Raw genomic sequence first — 13756 nt, 5'->3', positions numbered from 1 at the left:
GCGGCAGTGGGATCCATGCCCACATTCTCCAATCAGCTCCATCTCGTCATCCCGTGGATGTTTTAGCAAGCTTGCTTTTTATGAAAAGATTATTTGAAATGGGTTGTCTAAATTTACCTTTCATTCATTTTTTAACACTGCTTATTCTGTTCAGGGTCGCATGGTGCTTGAGCCTATCCCAGCAGACTTTGTCCGATGACAAACTATACCCTAAACCCGTGAGTAGACTAAACCTTACCAGTCGTTGGGCATTCATGACTCTTATTTCTGAAAACATTCAAAGACACAATGTTTTGCAAGAGTTATGTTGCCCCATTTAGTAGCCATTGTTTTTATGGTGGGCAGATTGGACCAGACTCAATACCTTCATTATAGTTAACACCCATGCTTAAGAAGATCTTGAATGTATCCAAGACTTTGTCTTACCACGATTTCTGACCTTGAGGAATTGATTCTTGGGAGAGTATAAATGTTTGCACATGAGGGCTAGCACCCTTTGTCCTCATATTCCTAACTACCTGAGTGACTACTTTTCTGAAATGCCATGGATAATGTCTGAATGCAGAAACGCTTTGAGTATCGTGACTGAACCTAAAGGTGCATTGTATTGAACACACAGGTTCCATTCATTCTCTTAGGACAATGCATAACTTCCACAAACATTAAGGACTCCACATCTGAATTTCTAGCAGACCCTTAGACCAAGGAAAAATGACACATTTCCCCCAGTTTCCAATTGCTACTTCACAGTGCCTTCATTACTGTAAGAGACAAGTCTTTAGAAGCATGTTTGTGTTTTCGTGAAATTTAGAAGAACTGGACATTGAATGTTTGGTGTAACATTGAAGAAATTTGACCAATGTCATTGCTTCAATGGACATCCTTCAAGAAAGTGACCAGACAGGTAGGGACTATTATAAGGGGAATTAGCTCAAGTGGTAGAGCGCTCGCTTAGCATGTGAGAGGCAGTGGGATCGATGCCCACATTCTCCATCTGAAATCTACTGTTGTTTGCCTGATTAAGGCACCAAGTCTAATGTGGTTTAAATTTATATCTCTGAAAAGACTTGAAGCCAATGTCATTTTGCAGGAATTTAGTAGTCCCATTGTGTATGCATTTTAAGTATTTTGGCTCAGTGGAGCAGAGTAAAATTCATGAGTGAAAGTACAACTCGTGATTCTTAAGTGTAGGTAGGTCCTTTTCTATCCTAGTGTTATGTTGTCAAGGATCAAACTTCAACCATGCAAACTGGCAGAGAAAGACATTACAGCAAATTCACGATGAGGATGGGAATAGAACCCATGCGTGTAGAACACAATGGATTAGCAGTCCATCACCTTAGCGTCACGGTCCCCTCATCGCCAATGTGCTGAGGTACGTGGGAATCAATGGGACTGACATTTTGCCCCCTAGTTAGTAAAATATAATATCTTTTTTTCTGATCCAGGTATTCATAGCACGAGCGGGAATTAGCTCAAGTGGTAGAGTGCTTGCTTTGCATGTGAGCGGCAGTGGGATCCATGCCCACATTCTCCAAACAGCTCCATCTCGTCATCCCGTGGATGTTTTAGCAAGCTTGCTTTTTATGAAAAGATTATTTGAAATGGGTTGTCTAAATTTATCTTTCATTCATTTTTTAACACTGCTTATTCTGTTCAGGGTCGCATGGTGCTTGAGCCTATCCCAGCAGACTTTGTACGATGACAAACTATACCCTAAACTCGTGACTAGACTAAACCTTACCAGTCGTTGGGCATTCATGACTCTTATTTCTGAAAACATTCAAAGACACAATGTTTTGCAAGAGTTATGTTGCCCCATTTAGTAGCTATTGTTTTTATGGTGGGCAGATTGGACCAGACTCAATACCTTCATTATAGTTAACACCCATGCTTAAGAAGATCTTGAATGTATCCAAGACTTTGTCTTACCACGATTTCTGACCTTGAGGAATTGATTCTTGGGAGAGTATAAATTCTTTGCACATGAGGGCTAGCACCCTTTGTCCTCATATTCCTAACTACATGAGTGACTACTTTTCTGAAATGCCATGGATAATGTCTGAATGCAGAAACGCTTTGAGTATCGTGACTTAACCTAAAGGTGCATTGTATTGAACACACAGGTTCCATTCATTCTCTTAGGACAATGCATAACTTCCACAAACATTAAGGACTCCACATTTGAATTTCTAGCAGACCCTTAGACCAAGGAAAAATGACACATTTCCCCCAGTTTCCAATTGCTACTTCACAGTGCCTTCATTACTGTTAGAGACAAGTCTTTAGAAGCATGTTTGTGTTTTCGTGAAATTTAGAAGAACTGGACATTGAATGTTTGGTGTAACATTGAAGAAATTTGACCAATGTCATTGCTTCAATGGATATCCTTCAAGGAAGGTGACCAGACAGGTAGTAACTATTATAAGGGGAATTAGCTCAAGTGGTAGAGCGCTTGCTTAGCATGTGAGAGGCAGTGGGATCGATGCCCACATTCTCCATCAGAAATCTACTGTCGTTTGCCTGATTAAGGCACCAAGTCTAATGTGGTTTAAATTTATATCTCTGAAAAGACTCGAAGCCAATGTCATTTTGCAGGAATTTAGTAGTCCCATTGTGTATGCATTTTAAGTATTTTGGCTCAGTGGAGCTGAGTAAAATTCATGAGTGAAAGTACAACTCGTGATTCTTAAGTGTAGGTAGGTCCTTTTCTAACCTAGTGTTATGTTGTCAAGGATCAAACTTCAACCATGCAAACTGGCAGAGAAAGACATTACAGTTAATTCACGATGAGGATGGGAATAGAACCCATGCGTTTAGAACACAATGGATTAGCAGTCCATCACCTTAGCGTCACGTCCCCTCATCGCCAATGTGCTGAGGTACGTGGGAATCAATGGGACTGACATATTGCCCCCTAGTTAGTAAAATATAATATATTTTTTCTGATCCAGGCATTCATAGCATGAGGGGAAATTAGCTCAAGTGGTAGAGCGCTCGCTTTGCATGTGAGAGGCAGTGGGATCGATGCCCACATTCTCCAAACAGCTCCATCTCGTCATCCCGTGGATGTTTTAGCAAGCTTGCTTTTTATGAAAAGATTATTTGAAATGGGTTGTCTAAATTTATCTTTCATTCATTTTTTAACACTGCTTATTCTGTTCAGGGTCGCATGGTGCTTGAGCCTATCCCAGCAGACTTTGTACGATGACAAACTATACCCTAAACTCGTGACTAGACTAAACCTTACCAGTCGTTGGGCATTCATGACTCTTATTTCTGAAAACATTCAAAGACACAATGTTTTGCAAGAGTTATGTTGCCCCATTTAGTAGCCATTGTTTTTATGGTGGGCAGATTGGACCAGACTCAATACCTTCATTATAGTTAACACCCATGCTTAAGAAGATCTTGAATGTATCCAAGACTTTGTCTTACCACGATTTCTGACCTTGAGGAATTGATTCTTGGGAGAGTATAAATTCTTTGCACATGAGGGCTAGCACCCTTTGTCCTCATATTCCTAACTACATGAGTGACTACTTTTCTGAAATGCCATGGATAATGTCTGAATGCAGAAACGCTTTGAGTATCGTGACTTAACCTAAAGGTGCATTGTATTGAACACACAGGTTCCATTCATTCTCTTAGGACAATGCATAACTTCCACAAACATTAAGGACTCCACATCTGAATTTCTAGCAGACCCTTAGACCCAGGAAAAATGACACATTTCCCCCAGTTTCCAATTGCTACTTCACAGTGCCTTCATTACTGTAAGAGACAAGTCTTTAGAAGCATGTTTGTGTTTTCGTGAAATTTAGAAGAACTGGACATTGAATGTTCGGTGTAACATTGAAGAAATTTGACCAATGTCATTGCTTCAATGGACATCCTTCAAGAAAGTGACCAGACAGGTAGGAACTATTATAAGGGGAATTAGCTCAAGTGGTAGAGCGCTCGCTTAGCATGTGAGAGGCAGTGGGATCGATGCCCACATTCTCCATCCGAAATCTACTGTTGTTTGCCTAATTAAGGCACTAAGTCTAATGTGGTTTAAATTTATATCTCTGAAAAGACTTGAAGCCAATGTCATTTTGCAGGAATTTAGTAGTCCCATTGTGTATGCATTTTAAGTATTTTGGCTCAGTGGAGCAGAGTAAAATTCATGAGTGAAAGTACAACTCGTGATTCTTAAGTGTAGGTAGGTCCTTTTCTAACCTAGTGTTATGTTGTCAAGGATCAAACTTCAACCATGCAAACTGGCAGAGAAAGACATTACAGCAAATTCACGATGAGGATGGGAATAGAACCCATGCGTGTAGAACACAATGGATTAGCAGTCCATCACCTTAGCCTCTCGGTCCCCTCATCGCCAATGTGCTGAGGTACGTGGGAATCAATGGGACTGACATATTGCCCCCTAGTTAGTCAAATATAATATATTTTTTTCTGATCCATGCATTCATAGAATGAGGGGGAATTAGCTCAAGTGGTAGAGCGCTCGCTTTGCATGTGAGAGGCAGTGGGATCGATGCCCACATTCTCCATCTGAAATCTACTGTTGTTTGCCTGATTAAGGCACCAAGTCTAATGTGGTTTAAATTTATATCTCTGAAAAGACTCGAAGCCAATGTCATTTTGCAGGAATTTAGTAGTCCCATTGTGTATGCATTTTAAGTATTTTGGCTCAGTGGAGCAGAGTAAAATTCATGAGTGAAAGTACAACTCGTGATTCTTAAGTGTAGGTAGGTCCTTTTCTATCCTAGTGTTATGTTGTCAAGGATCAAACTTCAACCATGCAAACTGGCAGAGAAAGACATTACAGCAAATTCACGATGAGGATGGGAATAGAACCCATGCGTGTAGAACACAATGGATTAGCAGTCCATCACCTTAGCGTCACGGTCCCCTCATCGCCAATGTGCTGAGGTACGTGGGAATCAATGGGACTGACATTTTGCCCCCTAGTTAGTAAAATATAATATCTTTTTTTCTGATCCAGGTATTCATAGCACGAGCGGGAATTAGCTCAAGTGGTAGAGTGCTTGCTTTGCATGTGAGCGGCAGTGGGATCCATGCCCACATTCTCCAAACAGCTCCATCTCGTCATCCTGTGGATGTTTTAGCAAGCTTGCTTTTTATGAAAAGATTATTTGAAATGGGTTGTCTAAATTTATCTTTCATTCATTTTTTAACACTGCTTATTCTGTTCAGGGTCGCATGGTGCTTGAGCCTATCCCAGCAGACTTTGTACGATGACAAACTATACCCTAAACTCGTGACTAGACTAAACCTTACCAGTCGTTGGGCATTCATGACTCTTATTTCTGAAAACATTCAAAGACACAATGTTTTGCAAGAGTTATGTTGCCCCATTTAGTAGCTATTGTTTTTATGGTGGGCAGATTGGACCAGACTCAATACCTTCATTATAGTTAACACCCATGCTTAAGAAGATCTTGAATGTATCCAAGACTTTGTCTTACCACGATTTCTGACCTTGAGGAATTGATTCTTGGGAGAGTATAAATTCTTTGCACATGAGGGCTAGCACCCTTTGTCCTCATATTCCTAACTACATGAGTGACTACTTTTCTGAAATGCCATGGATAATGTCTGAATGCAGAAACGCTTTGAGTATCGTGACTTAACCTAAAGGTGCATTGTATTGAACACACAGGTTCCATTCATTCTCTTAGGACAATGCATAACTTCCACAAACATTAAGGACTCCACATCTGAATTTCTAGCAGACCCTTAGACCAAGGAAAAATGACACATTTCCCCCAGTTTCCAATTGCTACTTCACAGTGCCTTCATTACTGTAAGAGACAAGTCTTTAGAAGCATGTTTGTGTTTTCGTGAAATTTAGAAGAACTGGACATTGAATGTTTGGTGTAACATTGAAGAAATTTGACCAATGTCATTGCTTCAATGGACATCCTTCAAGAAAGTGACCAGACAGGTAGGAACTATTATAAGGGGGATTAGCTCAAGTGGTAGAGCGCTCGCTTAGCATGTGAGAGGCAGTGGGATCGATGCCCACATTCTCCAACTGAAATCTACTGTTGTTTGCCTGATTAAGGCACCAAGTCTAATGTGGTTTAAATTTATATCTCTGAAAAGACTTGAAGCCAATGTCATTTTGCAGGAATTTAGTAGTCCCATTGTGTATGCATTTTAAGTATTTTGGCTCAGTGGAGCAGAGTAAAATTCATGAGTGAAAGTACAACTCGTGATTCTTAAGTGTAGGTAGGTCCTTTTCTATCCTAGTGTTATGTTGTCAAGGATCAAACTTCAACCATGCAAACTGGCAGAGAAAGACATTACAGCAAATTCACGATGAGGATGGGAATAGAACCCATGCGTTTAGAACACAATGGATTAGCAGTCCATCACCTTAGCGTCACGTCCCCTCATCGCCAATGTGCTGAGGTACGTGGGAATCAATGGGACTGACATATTGCCCCCTAGTTAGTAAAATATAATATATTTTTTCTGATCCAGGCATTCATAGCATGAGGGGGAATTAGCTCAAGTGGTAGAGCGCTCGCTTTCCATGTGAGAGGCAGTGGGATCGATGCCCACATTCTCCAAACAGCTCCATCTCGTCATCCTGTGGATGTTTTAGCATGCTTGCTTTTGATGAAAAGATTATTTGAAATGGGTTGTCTAAATTTACCTTTCATTCATTTTTTAACACTGCTTATTCTGTTCAGGGTCGCATGGTGCTTGAGCCTATCCCAGCAGACTTTGTCCGATGACAAACTATACCCTAAACTCGTGACTAGACTAAACCTTACCAGTCGTTGGGCATTCATGACTCTTATTTCTGAAAACATTCAAAGACACAATGTTTTGCAAGAGTTATGTTGCTCCATTTAGTAGCCATTGTTTTTATGGTGGGCAGATTGGACCAGACTCAATACCTTCATTATAGTTAACACCCATGCTTAAGAAGATCTTGAATGTATCCAAGACTTTGTCTTACCACGATATCTGACCTTGAGGAATTGATTCTTGGGAGAGTATAAATTCTTTGCACATGAGGGCTAGCACCCTTTGTCCTCATATTCCTAACTACATGAGTGACTACTTTTCTGAAATGCCATGGATAATGTCTGAATGCAGAAACGCTTTGAGTATCGTGACTTAACCTAAAGGTGCATTGTAATGAACACACAGGTTCCATTCATTCTCTTAGGACAATGCATAACTTCCACAAACATTAAGGACTCCACATCTGAATTTCTAGCAGACCCTTAGACCAAGGAAAAATGACACATTTCCCCCAGTTTCCAATTGCTACTTCACAGTGCCTTCATTACTGTAAGAGACAAGTCTTTAGAAGCATGTTTGTGTTTTCGTGAAATTTAGAAGAACTGGACATTGAATGTTTGGTGTAACATTGAAGAAATTTGACCAATGTCATTGCTTCAATGGACATCCTTCAAGAAAGTGACCAGACAGGTAGGAACTATTATAAGGGGGATTAGCTCAAGTGGTAGAGCGCTCGCTTTGCATGTGAGAGGCAGTGGGATTGATGCCCACATTCTCCAACTGAAATCTACTGTTGTTTGCCTGATTAAGGCACCAAGTCTAATGTGGTTTAAATTTATATCTCTGAAAAGACTTGAAGCCAATGTCATTTTGCAGGAATTTAGTAGTCCCATTGTGTATGCATTTTAAGTATTTTGGCTCAGTGGAGCAGAGTAAAATTCATGAGTGAAAGTACAACTCGTGATTCTTAAGTGTAGGTAGGTCCTTTTCTATCCTGGTGTTATGTTGTCAAGGATCAAACTTCAACCATGCAAACTGGCAGAGAAAGACATTACAGCAAATTCACGATGAGGATGGGAATAGAACCCATGCGTTTAGAACACAATGGATTAGCAGTCCATCACCTTAGCGTCACGTCCCCTCATCGCCAATAAGCTGAGGTACGTGGGAATCAATGGGACTGACATATTGCCCCCTAGTTAGTAAAATATAATATATTTTTTCTGATCCAGGTATTCATAGCACGAGCGGGAATTAGCTCAAGTGGTAGAGTGCTTGCTTTGCATGTGAGCGGCAGTGGGATCCATGCCCACATTCTCCAAACAGCTCCATCTCGTCATCCCGTGGATGTTTTAGCAAGCTTGCTTTTTATGAAAAGATTATTTGAAATGGGTTGTCTAAATTTACCTTTCATTCATTTTTTAACACTGCTTATTCTGTTCAGGGTCGCATGGTGCTTGAGCCTATCCCAGCAGACTTTGTCCGATGACAAACTATACCCTAAACTCGTGAGTAGACTAAACCTTACCAGTCGTTGGGCATTCATGACTCTTATTTCTGAAAACATTCAAAGACACAATGTTTTGCAAGAGTTATGTTGCCCCATTTAGTAGCCATTGTTTTTATGGTGGGCAGATTGGACCAGACTCAATACCTTCATTATAGTTAACACCCATGCTTAAGAAGATCTTGAATGTATCCAAGACTTTGTCTTACCACGATTTCTGACCTTGAGGAATTGATTCTTGGGAGAGTATAAATTCTTTGCACATGAGGGCTAGCACCCTTTGTCCTCATATTCCTAACTACATGAGTGACTACTTTTCTGAAATGCCATGGATAATGTCTGAATGCAGAAACGCTTTGAGTATCGTGACTTAACCTAAAGGTGCATTGTATTGAACACACAGGTTCCATTCATTCTCTTAGGACAATGCATAACTTCCACAAACATTAAGGACTCCACATCTGAATTTCTAGCAGACCCTTAGACCAAGGAAAAATGACACATTTCCCCCAGTTTCCAATTGCTACTTCACAGTGCCTTCATTACTGTAAGAGACAAGTCTTTAGAAGCATGTTTGTGTTTTCGTGAAATATAGAAGAACTGGACATTGAATGTTTGGTGTAACATTTAAGAAATTTGACCAATGTCATTGCTTCAATGGACATCCTTCAAGAAAGTGACCAGACAGGTAGGAACTATTATAAGGGGAATTAGCTCAAGTGGTAGAGCGCTCGCTTAACATGTGAGAGGCAGTGGGATCGATGCCCACATAATCCATCTGAAATCTACTGTTGTTTGCCTGATTAAGGCACCAAGTCTAATGTGGTTTAAATTTATATCTCTGAAAAGACTTGAAGCCAATGTCATTTTGCAGGAATTTAGTAGTCCCATTGTGTATGCATTTTAAGTATTTTGGCTCAGTGGAGCAGAGTAAAATTCATGAGTGAAAGTACAACTCGTGATTCTTAAGTGTAGGTAGGTCCTTTTCTATCCTAGTGTTATGTTGTCAAGGATCAAACTTCAACCATGCAAACTGGCAGAGAAAGACATTACAGCAAATTCACGATGAGGATGGGAATAGAACCCATGCGTGTAGAACACAATGGATTAGCAGTCCATCACCTTAGCGTCACGGTCCCCTCATCGCCAATGTGCTGAGGTACGTGGGAATCAATGGGACTGACATTTTGCCCCCTAGTTAGTAAAATATAATATTTTTTTTTCTGATCCAGGTATTCATAGCACGAGCGGGAATTAGCTCAAGTGGTAGAGTGCTTGCTTTGCATGTGAGCGGCAGTGGGATCCATGCCCACATTCTCCAAACAGCTCCATCTCGTCATCCCGTGGATGTTTTAGCAAGCTTGCTTTTTATGAAAAGATTATTTGAAATGGGTTGTCTAAATTTATCTTTCATTCATTTTTTAACACTGCTTATTCTGTTCAGGGTCGCATGGTGCTTGAGCCTATCCCAGCAGACTTTGTACGATGACAAACTATACCGTAAACTCGTGACTAGACTAAACCTTACCAGTCGTTGGGCATTCATGACTCTTATTTCTGAAAACATTCAAAGACACAATGTTTTGCAAGAGTTATGTTGCCCCATTTAGTAGCTATTGTTTTTATGGTGGGCAGATTGGACCAGACTCAATACCTTCATTATAGTTAACACCTATGCTTAAGAAGATCTTGAATGTATCCAAGACTTTGTCTTACCACGATTTCTGACCTTGAGAAATTGATTCTTGGGAGAGAATGAATTCTTTGCACATGAGGGCTAGCAACCTTTGTCCTCATATTCCTAACTACATGAGTGACTACTTTTCTGAAATGCCATGGATAATGTCTGAATGCAGAAACGCTTTGAGTATCGTGACTTAACCTAAAGGTGCATTGTATTGAACACACAGGTTCCATTCATTCTCTTAGGACAATGCATAACTTCCACAAACATTAAGGACTCCACATCTGAATTTCTAGCAGACCCTTAGACCAAGGAAAAATGACACATTTCCCCCAGTTTCCAATTGCTACTTCACAGTGCCTTCATTACTGTAAGAGACAAGTCTTTAGAAGCATGTTTGTGTTTTTGTGAAATTTAGAAGAACTGGACATTGAATGTTTGGTGTAACATTGAAGAAATTTGACCAATGTTATTGCTTCAATGGATATCCTTCAAGGAAGGTGACCAGACAGGTAGTAACTATTATAAGGGGGATTAGCTCAAGTGGTAGAGCGCTTGCTTAGCATGTGAGAGGCAGTGGGATCGATGCCCACATTCTCCATCCGAAATCTACTGTTGTTTGCCTAATTAAGGCACTAAGTCTAATGTGGTTTAAATTTATATCTCTGAAAAGACTTGAAGCCAATGTCATTTTGCAGGAATTTAGTAGTCCCATTGTGTATGCATTTTAAGTATTTTGGCTCAGTGGAGCAGAGTAAAATTCATGAGTGAAAGTACAACTCGTGATTCTTAAGTGTAGGTAGGTCCTTTTCTAACCTAGTGTTATGTTGTCAAGGATCAAACTTCAACCATGCAAACTGGCAGAGAAAGACATTACAGCAAATTCACGATGAGGATGGGAATAGAACCCATGCTTGTAGAACACAATGGATTAGCAGTCCATCACCTTAGCCTCTCGGTCCCCTCATCGCCAATGTGCTGAGGTACGTGGGAATCAATGGGACTGACATATTGCCCCCTAGTTAGTGAAATACAATATCTTTTTTTCTGATCCATGCATTCATAGCATGAGGGGGAATTAGCTCAAGTGGTAGAGCGCTTGCTTTGCATGTGAGCGGCAGTGGGATCCATGCCCACATTCTCCAAACAGCTCCATCTCGTCATCCCGTGGATGTTTTAGCAAGCTTGCTTTTTATGAAAAGATTATTTGAAATGGGTTGTCTAAATTTACCTTTCATTCATTTTTTAACACTGCTTATTCTGTTCAGGGTCGCATGGTGCTTGAGCCTATCCCAGCAGACTTTGTCCGATGACAAACTATACCCTAAACTCGTGACTAGACTAAACCTTACCAGTCGTTGGGCATTCATGACTCTTATTTCTGAAAACATTCAAAGACACAATGTTTTGCAAGAGTTATGTTGCCCCATTTAGTAGCTATTGTTTTTATGGTGGGCAGATTGGACCAGACTCAATACCTTCATTATAGTTAACACCCATGCTTAAGAAGATCTTGAATGTATCCAAGACTTTGTCTTACCACGATTTCTGACCTTGAGAAATTGATTCTTGGGAGAGTATGAATTCTTTGCACATGAGGGCTAGCACCCTTTGTCCTCATATTCCTAACTACATGAGTGACTACTTTTCTGAAATGCCATGGATAATGTCTGAATGCAGAAACGCTTTGAGTATCGTGACTTAACCTAAAGGTGCATTGTATTGAACACACAGGTTCCATTCATTCTCTTAGGACAATGCATAACTTCCACAAACATTAAGGACTCCACATCTGAATTTCTAGCAGACCCTTAGACCAAGGAAGAATTACACATTTCCCCCAGTTTCCAATTGCTACTTCACAGTGCCTTCATTACTGTAAGAGACAAGTCTTTAGAAGCATGTTTGTGTTTTCGTGAAATTTAGAAGAACTGGACATTGAATGTTTGGTGTAACATTGAAGAAATTTGACCAATGTCATTGCTTCAATGGACATCCTTCAAGAAAGTGACCAGACAGGTAGGAACTATTATAAGGGGGATTAGCTCAAGTGGTAGAGCGCTCGCTTAGCATGTGAGAGGCAGTGGGATCGATGCCCACATTCTCCAACTGAAATCTACTGTTGTTTGCCTGATTAAGGCACCAAGTCTAATGTGGTTTAAATTTATATCTCTGAAAAGACTTGAAGCCAATGTCATTTTGCAGGAATTTAGTAGTCCCATTGTGTATGCATTTTAAGTATTTTGGCTCAGTGGAGCAGAGTAAAATTCATGAGTGAAAGTACAACTCGTGATTCTTAAGTGTAGGTAGGTCCTTTTCTATCCTAGTGTTATGTTGTCAAGGATCAAACTTCAACCATGCAAACTGGCAGAGAAAGACATTACAGCAAATTCACGATGAGGATGGGAATAGAACCCATGCGTTTAGAACACAATGGATTAGCAGTCCATCACCTTAGCGTCACGTCCCCTCATCGCCAATGTGCTGAGGTACGTGGGAATCAATGGGACTGACATATTGCCCCCTAGTTAGTAAAATATAATATATTTTTTCTGATCCAGGCATTCATAGCATGAGGGGGAATTAGCTCAAGTGGTAGAGCGCTCGCTTTCCATGTGAGAGGCAGTGGGATCGATGCCCACATTCTCCAAACAGCTCCATCTCGTCATCCTGTGGATGTTTTAGCAAGCTTGCTTTTGATGAAAAGATTATTTGAAATGGGTTGTCTAAATTTACCTTTCATTCATTTTTTAACACTGCTTATTCTGTTCAGGGTCGCATGGTGCTTGAGCCTATCCCAGCAGACTTTGTCCGATGACAAACTATACCCTAAACTCGTGACTAGACTAAACCTTACCAGTCGTTGGGCATTCATGACTCTTATTTCTGAAAACATTCAAAGACACAATGTTTTGCAAGAGTTATGTTGCTCCATTTAGTAGCCATTGTTTTTATGGTGGGCAGATTGGACCAGACTCAATACCTTCATTATAGTTAACACCCATGCTTAAGAAGATCTTGAATGTATCCAAGACTTTGTCTTACCACGATATCTGACCTTGAGGAATTGATTCTTGGGAGAGTATAAATTCTTTGCACATGAGGGCTAGCACCCTTTGTCCTCATATTCCTAACTACATGAGTGACTACTTTTCTGAAATGCCATGGATAATGTCTGAATGCAGAAACGCTTTGAGTATCGTGACTTAACCTAAAGGTGCATTGTAATGAACACACAGGTTCCATTCATTCTCTTAGGACAATGCATAACTTCCACAAACATTAAGGACTCCACATCTGAATTTCTAGCAGACCCTTAGACCAAGGAAAAATGACACATTTCCCCCAGTTTCCAATTGCTACTTCACAGTGCCTTCATTACTGTAAGAGACAAGTCTTTAGAAGCATGTTTGTGTTTTCGTGAAATTTAGAAGAACTGGACATTGAATGTTTGGTGTAACATTGAAGAAATTTGACCAATGTCATTGCTTCAATGGACATCCTTCAAGAAAGTGACCAGACAGGTAGGAACTATTATAAGGGGGATTAGCTCAAGTGGTAGAGCGCTCGCTTAGCATGTGAGAGGCAGTGGGATTGATGCCCACATTCTCCAACTGAAATCTACTGTTGTTTGCCTGATTAAGGCACCAAGTCTAATGTGGTTTAAATTTATATCTCTGAAAAGACTTGAAGCCAATGTCATTTTGCAGGAATTTAGTAGTCCCATTGTGTATGCATTTTAAGTATTTTGGCTCAGTGGAGCAGAGTAAAATTCATGAGTG

General features: G+C 40.4%; 1 protein-coding gene and 5 non-coding genes across 10 annotated transcripts in view; all 6 read left to right on the top strand.

The window, feature by feature from the left end:
* dnaaf4 (dynein axonemal assembly factor 4) overlaps positions 1–13756 on the top strand; it is a 119499-nt gene that overhangs the window by 32379 nt on the left and 73364 nt on the right. The window lies entirely within an intron of this gene.
* trnaa-agc (transfer RNA alanine (anticodon AGC)) lies at positions 921–993 on the top strand. The gene has a single exon. It is a non-coding gene; the product is annotated as a tRNA-Ala (tRNA).
* On the top strand, positions 3934–4006 carry trnaa-agc (transfer RNA alanine (anticodon AGC)). The gene has a single exon. It is a non-coding gene; the product is annotated as a tRNA-Ala (tRNA).
* On the top strand, positions 4478–4550 carry trnaa-ugc (transfer RNA alanine (anticodon UGC)). Its single transcript has one exon. It is a non-coding gene; the product is annotated as a tRNA-Ala (tRNA).
* trnag-ucc (transfer RNA glycine (anticodon UCC)) lies at positions 6527–6599 on the top strand. Its single transcript has one exon. It is a non-coding gene; the product is annotated as a tRNA-Gly (tRNA).
* trnag-ucc (transfer RNA glycine (anticodon UCC)) lies at positions 12552–12624 on the top strand. Its single transcript has one exon. It is a non-coding gene; the product is annotated as a tRNA-Gly (tRNA).

The sequence above is a fragment of the Stigmatopora argus genome, chromosome 3, assembly GCF_051989625.1.
Source record: "Stigmatopora argus isolate UIUO_Sarg chromosome 3, RoL_Sarg_1.0, whole genome shotgun sequence".
NCBI classification, from domain to species: Eukaryota; Metazoa; Chordata; class Actinopteri; order Syngnathiformes; family Syngnathidae; genus Stigmatopora; species Stigmatopora argus.
The sequence above is the reverse complement of the archived record's forward strand: the minus strand, read 5'-3'. Positions and strand labels throughout refer to the sequence as shown.